Genomic DNA, 17,746 nt, shown 5'->3' with positions numbered 1-17,746 from the left:
AGCAATAAAAAAAACCAATATATTCAATTTGGGACATGGAATTAAACAGGGAGCTCTCCAAGAAATACAAATGGTGGAGAAACACATTTTTATCATCCTCAGTCCCGAGGAAAATGCCTATATATCTCTATTGAAATTCCCTCTTACCAAATCACAATAGCTAAGAGTCCTACCCAAAAAATTTTTGAAAGAAACAAATGCTGATATGGATGTGGGGAAAGAGAAAAATGTTTTCACTGCCAGCAGGAGGGAAAACTGATGTAGCTGTTGTTGAAATCAGTGTGGTAGTTCTTCAAAAACCTGAAAATAGATCTATGATACGATCTAGCTATTCCATACTGAGTATATATCTAAAGAAATGTATATTATACTACAAGGATTCTTGTTCAACTGTTTATTTCTAACTTTCAAAATATTAAAATATTTAAAATATGTAGGAAAATTGTAATCATTTAGGTGTCTATTAAAATGAACAATAAAACTGTAGGGCATACTACAATAGAATATTATTATGTAATTAAAAGCAAGACTATGAAAGACAAGCACTGAATGGTCTCTTTGACATGTAGATGCTAACTAAATATTTAGATACATGTATTTAAATTCGAATATCCATAGAATGCAAGAAACTAGAACAAATCCTCACAGATTAATTCATTTTTCAACTCTTAGTAGAGAAGTTGGTTTGTTATTGTTGTTTCTTTGTTTGGTGGTTTTGTTTTAGTAGATGTTCATTCTTTTACAAGGATCATAAAAGAACAACTGTCACAGAATAAAAGATGGTGGAGTGCTGTGTTCTAAAAGAGATAATGGAATGCTGTGTTCTACATAGAGCTCCTACCTCACACCACATTCTTATAAAAATAGTGGCAATAGATCTTGTGTGTGGCTTCAAAAGAAGGGTGATAGAATACAGGTGATATTAAGGAGGAAAACTAAGAATGGATCACAAAGTGTTGAATTTAGGAGGGATGAGAGGGCAAAGTAGAGTAGTATATGTGATAGAAATAAATAACACCAAAGATCTTTAAAATGATAAATGGAAACCTGCTATTGTAGATGTTTCCTAAAATGCATACATATACATGTATACTTAAATACATACATAAAGTTACACAATAATACGGGACTATGCTTACCCTAGATAGTCTAAGCACACAAATAAGGAGCTATGCTAGGAATGAGTCACTTCTACACTTCCAAACACTACAGGCTATTGTCCCTTCTCTTGGTCATCTTTTCGTACATGATATGACCATATTGTTTAAAACACCAATTAACCATGTCACTAGACATGGAGAAATCAAGCTTTTGCCAGCCTGGGAACTTATTCATTCTGTGCAGGTTTTAGAAACTAGAAGGTTCTATGTGTTTTAACATGGGAGAAAATAAATCAACAACCTTACCTAGGTATGAACTATGATTGCTATGATAATGACTGTCTTTCCAAAATGTGTCCACAACTTTAATAATGGCATGAATGTTACTGAAGTGAACAACTGTTTCCCGATTAGATTAAAAGTCTGTTTTATAAGATGGAACTCAAGCATAGTATCATTAACTAGGATAAAACATTGGGTCTGACCAGGAGAGGTCATAGATGAAAACCTGTTAGTTTGTTGGGTATGGCTTCTTGAAAACACGTTATATGCAAGTATAAAATTCTTTTTTTATTAGATACTTTCTTTATTTACATTTCAGATTTTATCACCTTTCCTCATTTTCCCTCTGAAAACCCTCCTATCCCATCTCCATCCCCCTGCTCACTAACCCACCCATTCCTGCTTCCCTGTCCTGGCATTTCCCTACACTGGGGCATAAAATTCTTAGGTATATAGCTAATGGGTAAATGATGCTATCATGAACACTAAAGGTAAAATTGATTAGGTTAAGGGATATACAGAAAATTGGTGGCATATTTTTGTTAATGTGTCTATTACTGTGTTCTCATAAGAGATAGGAGTATTAGTTGATGAACAGTAGAGAAATGAATTTCTTTAATATTTTATCTTTCTGAAACTCTTGCCAATTACTGACCTCTCCATCTTTGAGATCCCCACTTTAAAGTCATGAGTTAATAAAGTCTTATTCATTGTAATAATGTAAAATACATAGTCTAGTGTCTTGCATTGTTTCAAAGTGTCATGTAAATCCAAGAGCATATTTCAATTCCTTTGTAAGAAGATTATTACAATTCTTCATATCTCATCTAAAAATGTGAGTTTTGTGTAAATAATCTTGACTTTGAAAAAGATATACATAGAATTGAAAATCACAATACTGAGCACAAAGAGCTTGTACATTTGAAAAAAAATTCTTGGTACATTTGAAAAAAAAATTCAACACCTCTTTAGGATAAAAGTTCTGCTGAATTTAACAATATAAGGATTCACATGAGCATAATAAAGGCAATTTATAGAAAACCTATAGTAACATCAGGTTAAATGGAAAGAAATTTAAAGAAACTACATTAAATCAGGAAACAACACAATTCTTTACAAATATTGAAAGGAAAATTCTCACCATCACATGGAAACACTAACACAATCAAACAACAAATGAGATAGCTATGTTGCGCCTTTTTGATAATGATGGAATTCGAGTTTATTAGAAACCATAGAAATATTGTAAGAATTTGGTTTCATTTTAATCCTAGGTGTAGGGATGTGGGGTTGCTTCTGACTATGCACAGTAAATGACTATGATTTGCCTCATGGTCTAGGAGAAGCACGATTTTGCCAGCTGCAGATAATTTCTTCGAAGATGTGATTTTAGAATTCTGGGAATTTTTCAGAGAGTACATAAATGAAGGCAACCATCCAGAAATGAAGTGGAGGTTGTTTATCATTAAGAAGTGTTGTTTCAATTTGTTAGTAACCATGGTCAAGGAAGAAACAAAAGGAAAGACATTAGATTCAGGTTTATCTACCCCTATCCTTGTTTCTTTCCTATCTAGTATTAGAGGTAAAACTGGAGGGGGTCATAAATGGGTTGGAATAAAAGAGCCCACAGAGTGGCAAAGACCTCCTATATACCCGAAACAATGAAGACTAAGAAGAGAACTCTTGAGGCTTCATTGTTACTAATTTCAAGTTGTACTATTGAGGTATGGTAATAAAAGCTGCCTCTACGGCAACAAAACCAGCACATCAATCATTGGGAATGGAATCAAAAATCCTCACACAATGGACACTCGAATTTTATTTTGAAAAGGAGAAGTACACACATTGGTGGGGGTTGGGGGGGAAGAATCTTCAACAAATGGTGGTAATCAAACTGGCAAACTACATGTAGAAGAATCTAAACAACCATATTTTTCGCCCTGCACAAAACTCAATTCCAAATGGACCAAAGACTCCATATAAAACCTGATAGATGAGAAAATGGAGTATAGTTCTTAAATTCTTTGGTATAGGAGGATGATTTCTGAACATACATAGGACCTCATGAAGCTGAGAAACTTCTGCTGAATAAATGAACTCAGCCATTCAAAGTGGCAGCCTAAAGAATGAAAAAGCTAGATATCCAGAAAGGGAGTATTATTTAAAACTGTATAAACTTAAAAAAAAAGTCTAAATATCAAGAAAACAAAACTTATTTTAAAAATGGAATAATGTTTTAAACCGAGAACTCTCTTGCGTGTGTACATGCATGCACACACTGCTTAGCTCCCTCAAGTCACCTCTTTTTCCTATGCTGTTCTCTTCCTGAGTTAGATAGAAGTATCTCATCTCCAACTCATTCCGTCAAGTCTTTCTGTGATTCATCCCTTTGTCTGCCCTTCAATTAGACATCACTTTCAAATGTGGCTATTTCCTTCTACAAACTAAGTTTATCCTTAGTGTTAAGGATACAGATATACTAAATGCATGCCTTTATTATAGCAAGCCGGTATTATAATCCAGGTGAGTCTGCATTTTGGCTGGCTCAGATATTTGGATATAATTCCTTGTCATAGCAGCCAGGTTTCAGAATTAAAATTTATTTCTAGCATATTGTAAGAGCCAGAATGGGCGAAGGACACCAAGAAAACACGGCCCTCTAAACCAACAAGATTGACCCACATATGAACTCCAGGAAACTGTGGTAGCATGCACAGAGACTGCAGCGGACTGCACCAGATAGGTCCTAGAGTTATAAGTGGAAGTAAGCACATTACCTTATCCCTATCCCAGGAGTTATCTTCAACTGACAAACATATGTCAATGAAAATTTACTTTCCCCCAAGGGAGTTTCACTGGAGAAGCAAACTATTTCTAAAGGGGATGCTGACCAGCAATAGATGATCAACAGAAAATTAAAATCAATGGTACTTTTGGAGCTCTCTTACCTCATACTGTCCTGTCTAGGATTTGGATTATTTTTTTAAAATGTGACTTTACTATTTTTATTTTTTGTATTTACTTTACAAATTTTCCTTCTCATCTTTTACCTTACACATCCTTTACATATATATTTTTACCAGCTTAGTGGAGTCTTTATTTTTGTTTTGTGTGTCTCTGTGTGTGTCTTTGTGTGCCTGTGTGTGGTCCTTAAGTGTGTGCATGAGTGGTGTTGTGTGTTTCTTCTTGGACCTTCTTTTTAGTCTCTTTCTTTCCATTTATTTTCTTTAGTATTGACATGTTGGTTTTGTTTTATTTTATTATATTTTATTATTATCACTCAAAAGCTTGTTTTAGTTGGGTTTTGTTTTGTTCCGAATGAGAGTCAGAAGGAGATATACATAGATGGGAAGAAATGTTGTGAAGAGCTGGCAGAAAATGAGGAAGGACAAACAATAATAAGGGTGTAGTAGTTTTTTTAAAAATTAGGTTATTTTCTTTATTTACATTTCAAATGTTATCCCCTTTCTCAGTTTCCCCTCCAAAAACTCCCTATTCTATTCCCCCTCCTCCTGCTTCTGAGAGGTTGCTACACTAGCCACCCACCCATACCCACCTCCCCAGCCTGGCATTCCCCTACACTGGAGCATTGAGTTTTCACAGGACCAATGGCCATACCTGTTTGTAGTGGCACCTATATTAATCCCTGCACTTGGCGGACACATGCAGGTGTATCTCTGTCAGTTCAAGTCCAGCCTAGTCTACAGAGTGAGCTCCAGGACATTCAGGGTAAACAAAAATAAACCCAGTCTTGAAAAACAATGACAAGAATAAGAATAACAAAAACAACAACAATAACAACAAAATCTCTTTCAGTAAAGGAAATATTCAGACACATGTAGTATTACATATTATAAAATTAACTTTTTGAGAAAACAGAGTTCTAAAGTGTATAAATGTAATGTCCTGGTGATCACACTACCTGTTCTTTCTGTGGATGGCTTAAAATTCTGAGTCCACAGAACCTTTGTCATGGACATTACACTACTAACATTCTACTACTAGACTTTAGACTAGGGTGACCATGTGCCCAGGTTTTCTAATGTTGTACTGTTGTAGACCTCCTGATTCTCAACTCCCGCCCAGATATCCTCATCAGTAGGCTAATAGTGATGGCTCATTTTCATGTTCTGGGTGTTCTTCTTCTGAAGAGGTCAGCTCTGCTTTATTTATTTACTATCCGGTTTATTTAACATCATCTTAATTTGAGTAATTAAGTTCATGTCTATCCCTATCAATACTTATTTCTACCCACAATAAGCTTTTGTACCATGGACAGCAAAGATTAAATCAAGACAAATTTGAAAGTTGTTTGTTGAAAGGATAAAGTTTACAAACAGAACAAGACTAGACTAAGTGATGTTCTGCTCACTTAAAATATTTTCAAATGACTCCTATAACCGAAGTCTCCATTCAAGCCAAATATATGAATGCTAGATTTCACCCAAGATGACCATTTGTTCAAGGGCTATTCCAGTATTAGCAATATAAGTAATCTTTTCAGTCCTGTCTTACTCTGTAAGGCTTTATTTCCTACCATTACTGGTGCCACTATCTGCAGCTGAAGCTTAGTGCTCCATTCCATCATTATAAATTCACCTCAAGCAAATCCCTACTATGGGACATCTGCCCAGCAATTAAGACAAGATTTAGTCCAGATGGAAGCTGATAAGTGTGCTAGTGGAGACATGTCGAACTTGATTGTTTCTCTGAAGCCTCTGGAAATATTACGTATGTTGGCACAGTCAGGCTAGCAAGGCTTACATGTTCCTAGACAGCAAATGAAGTAACACAAGAGAAAGCTATGACATTGTTCACCCACTGTGACTATGTGATTAACTACTATGTTACACTCTTCTGCTTGGTATCCATCATTCTCAAGTGAACATTTTACTTATTTAATTTAATCTTCATAAAGAAAATAGAATTTGCTCATGCTGCTGGAGCCATGAGTCCCCCAATTTGTACTTTGGTTGGAGTTTTAGTCCCTGGCTGCTCTGAGGGTACTAGTTAGTTCATACTGTTGTTCCTTCTAAGGGGATGTAAATGTTTCAGCTCCTTGAGTCCTTTATCTAGCTCCTTCATTGGGGACCCTATGCTCAGCCCAATGGATGGCTGTGAGCCTTTACTTCTGTATTAGTCAGGTACTGTCAGAGCCTCTCAGGAGACAAGGCCAGTAAGCAGGAGGGAGTGGGATGGTGAGCAGGGGGAGGGGGAGGGAACAGGGGATTGTTTTAGTATTTTTATTTTATTTTTCTTTTTTTCTCTTTCCTTTTTCTTTTCTTTTCTTTTCTTTTCTTTTCTTTCCTTTTCTTTTTGGAGGGGAACCTGGGAAATGAGATTGTAAATAAAGAAAACATCTAATAAAAAACAAGAAAAAAAGAAAATCAAAAAAGAATTTACATATCGATTCTTTAGTGAGACTTTTTACATACAATGTAGACATTAGCTGCATGTGGCCAGCTAATAGAAGTTTAACAGAAGGACAAGAAGTGTATCACTAAAGAAACTTTAAAACTACTTAAAAATCACTACTGATTTCGGAGAAGAAAGAGAGAAAGCTGTTGAAAGTCACAGGGAGTGTGAGCATCTTCAGAACAAGTTCATTGAAAGAAATTAGAAGAAGAAAACAGAGTAAGTACAGAAGCAAAAAGATGGCAGAAAGCCAAAGGTTTAATGTTACTAAAAAGATGACATTGGCAGCAAATTATGTAAGAGAAATTACTCTGATTCAACCGGCTTACACATAGCAGCAATCCAAGAATGGACTGGAGCAGAGATGAAGGAAAGGAGCTAGATGCCATTAGATACAAAATAACCTGTGCCTGTGTATCTTCCATCCACAAGTCACAGGGGTGGGATATTACAGTGATTAGCTTGAATTTACATATTACACATTTTCTTTTAAAATAAAAATGTTTCTTTCTTTCTGATTAAATAAATAATTCATGTTTTTAAAATACTTCAAGCAATGGAGGAAAATGGAAAGGAAAAGTCAAAATGCTTGAAATTTTTAATCACTAGAAAAAAAAGCAACGTTCATTTTTGGATGAGATACAAAAATAAATGTCTATTCACATATATAACTTTGTATATTTTCCTTAACAACTACTCTTTTGTGTTATAGCTTTGCCATCATTTGTCTGTGTTTCATTATATGCTTTGAGGGGGTTCATTCCTGTTTTCCCTGATTCATATGCATCATGCATTTTTCAGACAATCAAGTAAAGATTTTGTGCAGGTATTTTCTTTTTCTGTTTCAAATTATGCTTATACACACTTTTGGAACTTGAATTTCACCTAAATTTCTATTTAAATTTGTCTTTAGGCAATCAATAAATCAATTGTGCCAAGACTGCTGTTTTTGTAAGGTGAATATTTCACAGTTGTGTTGGAAATATCCATCATTTATGTAACAGCTCATTTGGTCATCTACCCTCATAAAAACCTGGTTTTCTTGACCACATAATTCATTGGCTTCTCAAAGTTTTTTTATGCACACTGTAGATCTCCTGAAATGTCATAAACATGAACAATGGTATTTCCTTTAAACAATCATTGTGAGGTCTGATGTTTAGTATCTTTCCAAAAGTTAGTATGTTATCACCTTAATCACTAAATTCATACATTGACAATCATTGAGGATTCATTATGAGAAGTCATATGAGAAGTCATTAGAGTTAGGTGAGTTTATTAGAGAATTACCAATGGATACTTCAGAGGCATCAGGCATACAAAGAGAAAGAATGGCATCATTGGGACCCCAAACTTACACATAATGGTATGGCTTTCAAAATGTTTTGATGCATCAAGAAGAGCCTCATCACATGAAGACTTTATGCTGGTGCCATGGAATTGGGCTTCTCTGATCTATGGGACAGATAAGGCTCTGTTCTTTACAAAATACCTGATCTCTAGTACTTACTTAGGAGAAAAGCAGAGGGAGTAAGATGGAAATAATATAATCCATTGATATCTTAAATATCTGTGGCCCTTCTTTTCTCCCTGATAGCACTTTAATCCTGTCATTGCTAATTTGCATGCACAAACTCTTCTTCACATTTTTTTCAACCTATTTTTATTGATTTTCTGGAAGGTTCACATAATGCACTCCAATCACATTCATTTCCCAGATCTTCCATGTCTGCCCCATGACCTCCAATATCAAAATACAAACTTACAAAAAAAAAAAAAAAAGGAAAGAAAGAGCCACTGTATTTTAACTATCTACTCAAGAACATGGTCAAATTTGTAGAAGCCTGCTCCTCGAAATAAAACTGTGTCCTTCTTCTCACACACGATCTCCCAAAACTACTTTTTGGCATCTCTGTGACATTTAAGAGTTCTCTTCAGTGGCTTCATGTCTATTCAGTGGCTTCATGTCTAGGCTGTTACTTTTGAAGGGAATGTGGAGGGTAGGGATGGGGATGGTCAAGTAGCCTCCCATCCCCCTCTTTTCTAATGTTTGATACCACTGCAAAAGTAGCTTTCTTTAGCTTTACAATCATCAGCACAGATCATGGGCTCCAAAATGGTTTCTGGTGACCACACAAAACCACAAACACAACCCCCAGCTGGAGTAGGCACATGGATCCAAATAAGGCTGTCAGAGGCGGTCCATATCAAGAACAACATCATCATGTTCTCAGGTAGTAGCACTGGCATTCATATCAATATGGCCCTCAGCATCAGCAATGCTTCAAAAGAAGCCCTTGCCTTCAGTGGAACAATGAGGCACACACTGCTCTTCTTATCCACAGTTAAACTTCATAGTTCAATTTAGAGTTTCTATTGTCTGTTTTAATATATTTTTATTATCTTTGTTATTTCTTTTGTTTTCCAAAAATTGTTTAATAAAGACGTTTTAATACTTTTGGGTTTTATTTTTATTATGTTCATATACATTCCCCTCTAACAGGACTGCTTCAGAGAACAATTCATATGATTCCAAGAGTGCTGTGCTGTGACTTGCATTATTGATTTCCCTTTGACATGAATACAATGCAATTTACATATATTTGGATAATAACACAGGGTACCCTAAAGGATGTTTTAGATATTGTTTTTATTTTGTACAAAGTGAATAAATTGGATGCACTGCAAATAGTTTCCAATCTATATGTTTTTCTATTATTGTAAAAGTACATTTCTCCTTACAATTTTACATTTCATATATTAGACACTCCATGTTTATTGTAATCAAAAATTTTCCTGTCATGCCTTATTGCACTTACCTTTCTTAGGTTATTCCTTTCATATCCTAAAATCCTCCAAGATGTTTGTGGTCTTCTTTTTTTTATCTTGTATTTATTATTTATTCTGAAATGGATATTTTCATATGAGATGCAATGAAGAGTTACATGTACATTTTTTTGAGAAAAATGTCACTGGTACCAACCATAACTATCAAATTAATAATTTGAAATCTATCCTTTCTTATATAAACAGTTGCATACATACACACACATTCACATAAACACACATGCACACACACTTTCTACACTCTACACTATTGGTCTCTCCTCTTAAGAAATTATCATTTGGAGGTGCGAGAAAAAAAAAGAAAGAAAGAACTTATCATTTATACTAGCATAACTCACAATTTAGAATAAAATACAAGATATGAAGCATTTATTTCATAGCTAAATGTGGCACCATCAAGAGTGTGAAATGTACAGTGGACTAAAAAGAAGATACTGTGTCTATTTTCATTAGGCAGGTTTTGTAATATTTTAAAGTCTTTAGAAAACAGAGAGTTTTACCATTAGTATTCTTGTTTTTTTGTTTTCATTTTCACTCTGTGCTTTTTATGGTTTTTGTTTTGTGTTTTTCTTTGAGAGAGGAGAAAATTCGCATGAAGTTGGGAGTTATTAAGTATCTGCAAGGAATTGGGGGAATGGTAAATTCATGATCAAAATGTATTGTATGAAAGAAAAAGTAATTTAAGAAGAAAATGTACCATTCAGTGAAAGAAAAGTTATACCTAAAAAAAAAAAACAAAAAAAACCAAGAACTATAAAAAGACAAACTTAAGATAAATATATCTAGAAAAAGGACCAAAAGAATTCTCATTAATTTTAACAAAATCATAGAAGAAAATCTCGCTTAACTAAAGAAGGAAAGAAGCATACAGAACACCAAATAGACAGGACTTAAGAAGAAACTGCCCTTAGCTAATTAAAATCAAAACAGGAAATGTGCAGAAGAATGAACTCACATAAAAGTTGCAAGGGGAGGGGATCAGGTCACATCAAAGCCAGCCCTGTTAGCATAACACCTGAATTTTCAGTGGGGACTTGACAATCACCAGTAAGAATGGGCAGATAACTTAGCAAGCATTCTAGTTCATTTATTTTTATCTGTTTGACACACCTAAGTGTCATCTGAGAAGAAGCAGCCTCAATTGAGATAATGCATTCATCAGTTTGGGTTATATGCATATCTGTGACATATTTTCTTGACTAATTATTGATGTGGGAGAGAATAGTACAAGGTTGGCTATAATTTTCTTAAAGTCATATTCCTGGTATGTATAAGAAATGTAGCTGATTTTCAAGGGTTTTGGCCACATAATTTAAAACTCTAAGTATATTTCCCAAATGTAAACCTCTTTTGTTTCTTTTTAAAAATGTAAGGCAGGGTCTCTATGCAACTCTGGCTATCCTGGAATTTAATATGTATAGAAAACTTATCATGATCTCATGGAGATGGACCTGCCTCCCAAATGCTTAGATGAAAACTGTGTGCTGATATGCATGGCATTATTTATAATTCCATTGATAGTAGTATAAGTGTCAATATCCCTTTCTTTATTTACTTAGGCTAAAAATTGATGTTTCTATTTTGCTATTTGTTTAACTTCATAAAAAAATTTTAAAGGCTTGTAAGCAAACAATATTTGGTGTTGTTGATTTTTCTTTAGTGTATATTTGCTATTTCTTGCAGCAGAGTTTATATTATTCCTATTTAGATTTAGAGAAAAAAATGTTTATGAATTTAGCATGGAACAACTTTATAAGCTCATCCACCAATTCTTGCCATTCCATTCCTGTCACGAGCATTGCATTATTGTTCTTACAGTATAAGTCAAAACTGACACATCATTATTGACTAAGATTTATAACATTTTTTTATTTTGTGTAAGATTGTTGATGTGGAACTCATGTTTTTAAGTCTTTCTTTTTTCGGAAAAAAAATTTTATTAGATATTTTCTTTATTTAGGTGTCATATGATATCTCCTTTCCCAGTTTCCCCTCCAAAGAAAAATAAAAACAAAACAAAACAAACAAACAAAATCTGTTCCCTTCCCCCTCCCCCTGCTCACCAACCTCCCTCTCCCAATTCCTGGTCCTGGCATTCCCCAACTCTAGGGCATAGAACCCTTACAAGGTGGAGGGCTGAGAAGCACCTAAAGAAATGTTCAACATCCTTAGTCATCGTGGAAATGCAAGTCAAAATAACCCTGAGATTCCACCTCACACTAGTCAGAATGGCTAGGATAAAAAAACTCAGGTGACAACAAATGCTGGAGAGGTTGTGGAGAAAGAGGAACTTTACTTCATTGTTGGTGGGATTGTAAACTGGTACAACCACTCTGGAAATCAGTTTGGTGGTTCCTACGGGAATTGAACACCAGAGGACCCAGCTATACCACTCCTGGGCATATACTCAGAAGATGCTCAGACATGTAATAAGGACATATGCTCCACTATGTTCATAGCAGCCTTATTTATAATAGCCAGAAACTGAAAACAACCCAGATGTCCCTCAGCAGAGGAATGGATACAGAAAATATGGTACATCTATACAATGGAGTACTACTCAGCTATTAAAAACAATGAATTTATGAAATCCTTAGGCAAATGGATGGATCTGGGGAACTCATGCTGTAGACCACACTAACCATGAACTAGAGATCAACCTGCCTCTACCTTCCAAGAGCTGGAATTGAGGAAGTGGGCAACAAACTTGTTTAAATTTAATATAATAGTTTTCTCTTTTAAAAGGCCCTTCAAGGGATAGAATCTTATAATTAATTTTATTTCTCCTGATTTTAATTCCTATTATTCTTTTATTTTGTTGTTTTTTGTTTGTTTTTGTTTTTTGCTTTTGTTTTTTTGGTTTTCTTTCTTTTTTCTTTTTTTGTTTGTTTTTGTTTTTTGAGAGACAGGGTTTCTCTGTGTAGCCTTGGCTGTCCTGGAACTCACTCTGTAGACCAGGCTGGCCTCGAATTCAGAAATCCCCCTGCCTCTGCTTCCCAAGTGCTGGGATTAAAGGTGTGCGGCACCACCACCCCACTATTCTTTTATTCTTTAAGTTTTAGTTTTATTTTGTTTCTTTAAATATTTTAGATAGTATTTTGCATTGCTACCTTATTTTTCTCTTTTGTTTATCTAATGCTGTGACCTTTTAAGTTTTACTTAAACTGCTTTACATAGCTTTTGTACAATATATTTCACTGTTAAGTGAATAATTTTGTATTTTTTCCTTTTAAGCATGCGTATAGCCAATTTAAACATAATAACATCCGAACATTGAAGTTTTGTAATCATTTCTCTGCTATTAGCTCAGAATTAACTAGTTGCTGTAATTTGTATTGTTTACTTCCACAATTCCATGTATTTTCATTTAATATATGATTTTATTTAGTTGGAATCTGTGAAACTGTGCTTTATAACTGTGGTTTTGATGAATGTTCTAAGTGTGCATCTAATGAATGAGTTAGTTATCTACATATTTTAATGTCATATTATTTGAACATTGGTATATTGCTGAATTTTGCCACTAAAAGTGGCACATCTCTGAAATAGTTATAGACATGTTAAATACCTGATATATCAATAGACTTTCCACTTTTAATTTTATTCTCTTTTAATAATCTTCTTGATGGACAATATTTTATTTACATAGCAATCATGTTATCTTTGTGGGGATGTTAAAATAGCCAAATAAATATATTTATGCTAATTTTTGAGCAATAGCTCAAATACTTAGAAGATACTACTTTATCATTTAGTAATACATTTCTAATCATTAAAATTTTACATATACACATAATATGCTTTGGTCAAATTAATTCTCTTTTTCTGCCCTCTAATTCTACCTATTCCTCTAAGAGTTTTCCCTCTGGAATTCATGCTATGGTGTGTGTGTGTGTGTGTGTGTGTGTGTGTGTGTGTGTGTGTTGCAACTGAATGTGTTTAATATGAATAGATAGTTAAGTAGAGATATAGAGAGATAGAGAGAGATATAGATAGATAGATGATAGATAGATAGATAGATAGATAGATAGATAGATGCAATACCATCTACTGAAGCATGAGTACCCTTCTAGATACCATTTTAAAAAGGGTGGGATGTGAATACCTGGGATTAGTATATGTTGAGAAGGATCACATGAATTTATTCTTAGGTAAGGGAAGATGTGTAAAGAATTTACAAAAAGCTGACTGTTAACACTCTTTGTAAAGAGGAATATTTCTGAACTAACAAAGAAAAGCTGAAGGACTGAATCACTTACCTGTCTCAGACCTTCTAATTTCATCTGTGAATGTACCATGGAAGAATTGAGAAAACAACATAGAGGCAATTTGCTGCTAGCAGCAATGTTCACTGCAAATGACAAAGGAAATAACTGAAAGTTGCAGCTTTTTGTATATCCCCAACCTGTATCACATTGGTCCCTTTACATCATTAGAACGAGAAATGTCTGCTATGATTAATATATACAGTCACTCTTTATGTGAATTTTCCTGTTTCTGGAAATTTCTCTGCCTGAACTATCACTTAGGCACTGATTATATGACTCACAACATGAGTATTCTATAAATTTTTCCTTGCTAAGGAATTTATAGTTTTGAAAATGAATTAGATTTATAGAAATCAGTGGATTTGAATACATCTCACTCAAATCTGTCTATATTATGGAACTTCAGGTATAGCTCATGAAAGTACATTTGTTAGGGGCCAACAGCCTAATTTTATTTTCAATGTACACATCGGCTGGATTTCAGTTTGTTGTTTGTTCAGATTATAACATTATTTCATAATGCAAATTCCAAGCCAATGTAATTTTTCCTAGTTCAAGAATATAGATCCAGTCCATAACTGTAGAAATCAATACTTTGATTTCATGGGTTTTTTTTTTTTTTTTTTGCTACCCATGATATTCTCATAGAAAATGGTTGTCTCTTTTGGGGCCACCTTGCATTCTGTGTTCTCCTGTGCAGAATCATTTATAGGGAGAAATATCAACAGTAAGTTTATACTCTAAGTTAAACTTGACATCTGGTAATGAACACTGTAGTATGCTGATAACTTTTGTAAAAACTTCAAAATCATATTACTTGTTTTGTTTTGTTTGTTTTTCCTGGTTGCCATATTTTGTTAGTATGGAAAGTCAACCTTTTCTGAAAAGAGAAGGATTGGAAGAGAGAGGGGTTTAGGATGGAGGAGGGAAGGGAAACAGCTTCAGTCAGAATGTATTATATGAGAGAAGAATAAATAAATAAATTAAAATATATTATATATAAATAAATGTAAAAAAATATATTATCTACTATGTATGAAGATAAATTCTAGTTTATAACTGGAACGCATAGGTTCTGTTACACAATTGGTGGAGAGAAACTCTTTTAGGGAAACCCCCTCTTAAACACACTAAAAATTGATAATATGGTATATAAGTCAATATAGTGGAATCAGGAGTAACATGGACCTTCACTCATGTTCTTTAATGTAAAAAACGGAGTAATGAACTCTTTAATGAGATAAATATAAATAAATTACATTTTATCTTGAGATATCCCACAGAATTGGAGAACAAAGACTATTTGAATTATGAAAATTTAACTGAAAAATATGATGAAATATTCCATAAGATATAAAATTAATTATTGTTTTAGTGGTTTGGTTTAAAGCATTGAGAAATAACTAGGGTCCCACTTAATCTTATGTTGATTTTTACGTCACATTTAAATTAATGTCTATGATCATGAAACAATATAAATAAAGCAAACTTTTTTTCAAAAAATGAATTTTTTGGGTTCATTGAGATTGCTAAACAGAAAAAGTGTTTCGAGAACACCTGTGACAAAGTGAGATCAGTCACAAAGGTGGAAGTAGAGAATCTAGTTAGCCTCACAAATTTGTCCTCCTACTTTCTCATGTAGGCTGTTGGACAAGCAATGCCTTTTCACACATAAAAAACTCTCTTTTTCATTCTCTCTGTGTGTGTTTCTCTCTTCTTTCTTTCATACAGACAGTAATAATAATAAATAATAGTAATAATAATAATAATAATAATAATAATAATAATAATAATAATAATAATAATGTTTAAGTTTTTGCAAATACACTAGGAGGATTTTCACCTTGATTACAGGTTTCTGATTCTCTTAGGTTGTCTGTTGGAACTGTTGTTATACCCTAGAATTTATGTCAAAAATATAATTTCACAAATGCAGCACATTGTTAAAAGAAGCAATAGTTTGAGATTGATGATAGCTCCAAGTGGCAATAAGTCTGTATTATACAAATCTGATATAAATTGGACCATTTTAACACCTACAGTAGAATTCACTGAATCAGAGTAAATTATGAAAGAATGAATGGTAGACAATTTACAGGCATTCATTTCTATTTGTTGATATGTTTCAATAGTGTCATCAGACATTTTAATAATCTGTACTTTTATAAGAATAGCATACTTAATATTTAGGTCAGAGACTGTATAGAATTGAGTCAGGGAAATAGATAGTAACCTGAATAGCAATTTATATTGCTAAGTTGATAACAGATTCTATGCAAAAGAAATTGTTTACTTTGTTAAGAAGAAAGTGTCTCATAGATTCTATGCTCTGTCTCCATGTGAACCATCTGTTACTAGTAACACTTCCTTAGGTGTCCCACTTAATCTTATGATCTTGTAAGATAATCTCCTCTTGCTTTTGTGAGAAAAAACTATTTAGTCCATAGTCTGAAAGAATAATTTTCAAGAGTGGCCTTTCCTGACCTCACTGTATTTACACTTCTTGACTCCTGAACTCTCTTTCGATTTGTTGACTATGAACCCACAGGACAAATCTCTACTTGCTCTGTTACTGCTGTGTCTTCATTATCTAGGACACTTCTTACTTTTATGTGCTTAATAAATATTTTAAAGGAGGGGATAATCACTGAACACTGAAGAACAATTTGAATTACAATGAAAAAAGGAAAAGAAGAGAATGGTATTGTAATGACACAATGGAAGCAGATGGGAAAATAAGTTTGCCTTTGACACCATCCTTTTTTTTTTCATTTTTAATTGCAAAATTTGAATGAATTGAAGGTTCACAAAGCACTTAGCATGGAAATTCTATGCTACTTATGTTGAGACACAAAAATGAAAGCTCGTATGTTGTCCATAGCAGCTACAAGGAAAGTTGCAAAACTCTATTCAAATACCGCTGAATACCTTAGAGAAAGTAATTGTGTTTATTTTGTTCCAGTTTGCAAATTGTATTCATTTTAGGATCCATTACTTACAATGAGACAAACCAGTATTTGTTGTATTTATTTTCCTGTTTAACACATGCAGCTATCCAATTATAATATACTATTTTAAGTAGAATACCTGGCATGAATATAGCAGTATTTATTTTATGAAAAGTTGTCTCCAGTGTTCTTCCTTCTCATCACAAAGGAAGTAAGGATTCCGAGCTAGAATTCTTACTTATTTCAGAAGTACTCCATGAAGTTCTATAATGTTCAAAAATAGTTACTTCTGAAGAATTTATAATAGCCTCCAGGAAAATATTAATTTGTTTATTTGTGAAGTGGAATATTATGATGCGAATAGAATAAAAGTAAGTAAATGGAGGGCTAGGTCCCAGGATTGCTTTTAACAGAGTCAGTAGAAAAAAGCAAAGATGAATAGTTTGAGTGTCTTAAAGTATTTTCTATATGATGAGATTTATTTTTCTTTAGAAGTCAGTGTCAATGAAAAATATTGTTATTAATGAATGATTTCAATTTTCTTAGTTGCATGAGATATTCTATGATGAAAAAATATTTACATTTTTCTATCTTGTCTCTTTCATTGTGGTATAATTGACACACTAATCAACTATACAATTTAAAGTCTAGATTTTTACAAGCTAATGATTATACCTTTCATACTTAAATGTATCCTAATTCCCACTTCACCATGTTCCCTATTGCTCAGGGAGTGGCACCATTGGGAGGTGTGGCCTTGTTGGAGTAGGTGTGTCACTGTGGGAACAGCCTTTAATACCCTTATCATAGCTGTCTGGAAGCCAGTCTTCTAGTTACCTCCAGAACAAGATTAGAACTCTGTTACTACTGAACCTTGCCTGCCTGA

At 33.8% G+C, this 17,746-nt stretch overlaps 1 long non-coding RNA gene across 1 annotated transcript in view; it reads right to left on the bottom strand.

The window, feature by feature from the left end:
* LOC116071396 overlaps positions 1 to 17,057 on the bottom strand; it is a 71,677-nt gene extending 54,620 nt beyond the window's left edge. The window contains exons 1-3 of the long non-coding RNA XR_004110870.1: positions 17,000 to 17,057; positions 13,904 to 13,995; positions 9,617 to 9,701 (exon numbers count right to left, since the gene is read on the bottom strand). This is a non-coding gene — a long non-coding RNA (uncharacterized LOC116071396). The remainder of the gene's footprint in view (positions 1 to 9,616; positions 9,702 to 13,903; positions 13,996 to 16,999) is intronic.
* Between the last annotated feature and the right edge of the window lie 689 nt (positions 17,058 to 17,746).

The sequence above is a fragment of the Mastomys coucha genome, unplaced genomic scaffold, assembly GCF_008632895.1.
Source record: "Mastomys coucha isolate ucsf_1 unplaced genomic scaffold, UCSF_Mcou_1 pScaffold22, whole genome shotgun sequence".
NCBI classification, from domain to species: Eukaryota; Metazoa; Chordata; class Mammalia; order Rodentia; family Muridae; genus Mastomys; species Mastomys coucha.
Note: the sequence above shows the minus strand (reverse complement) of the source record. Positions and strands in the feature narration are given on the sequence as shown.